This window comes from Chrysochloris asiatica, unplaced genomic scaffold, assembly GCF_000296735.1.
Source record: "Chrysochloris asiatica unplaced genomic scaffold, ChrAsi1.0 scaffold00365, whole genome shotgun sequence".
In the NCBI taxonomy this organism is placed as follows: Eukaryota; Metazoa; Chordata; class Mammalia; order Afrosoricida; family Chrysochloridae; genus Chrysochloris; species Chrysochloris asiatica.
Window position 1 is genome coordinate 1,673,569 of NW_006408883.1, and position 1,006 is coordinate 1,674,574.

The window sequence follows — 1,006 nt, forward strand, 5'->3', positions numbered from 1 at the left end:
AATATCATTGCAGACATCAGATGGACCTTGGCTGATAGCAGAGAATATCAGAAATATGTTTATCTGTGCTTTGTTGCCTATGCAAAGACTTTGAAATGCAAAGACTTTGAAATGTGTGCATAATGCTAAGCTAGGGATTATATTGCGAAGAAAAGGTGTTTCAGAACACATCATTGTGATCTTGAGGAAAACGTACATATAGACAAAGAGGCAGTCATGAACAGAACAAAGGAACATGAATGGTTGAAAATCAGGAAATGTGTGTGCAAGGGTTCTGTTCTTTCATCATACTTATTCAAGACTTGGTGTGGCTCTGTAGCTTAATGTGCTTACTGCATCCGGAGTTAAGAGAAATACTCGTTACCAACCCTGCAATATGCAGATGATTCAGAAAGCAAAGAGAACTTAAAATGCTGATGAATATCATAGACCACAACATTCAATAAGGGTTGTACCTCAATGTCAAAAAAACAACCAACCCTTTATCACTGGACCAATAAATAAATCATGAATAATGGAGACAAAAACTGAGGTTTCCAAATACTTCCTTTTGCTTGGATCTACTATCACTACTCATGAAAGCAGCAGTCAAAATACCAAATAAAACATTCGATAAATCTGTTTCAGAAGATCTCTTTCAAGTGTTGAAGAGCAAATATGTAAGTATAAGGACTGAAATGTACCTGACCCAAGTCATAGTACTTTCAATTGCCTTATATACACGTGAATGTTGGGCAATGAATAAGGAAGATCAGAAAAGAATTGATACTTTTGAGTTATGTGTTGCAAACAAATATTAAAAGTACCCTGGGCCTCCAGGAGACAAACATCTCTGAATGATCCCTTATGGCCAAATGGTGAGATTTTGTCTCTCACACTTAGGGCATATTATCAGGAGGGAGTAGTCCCTGGAGAATGATATCATGCTTGGTGAAGTAGACAGTGAGCAAAAAAGAGGAAGAGTCCCAACACGATGGATTGGCAAAGTGACAGCAACAACAAGCTC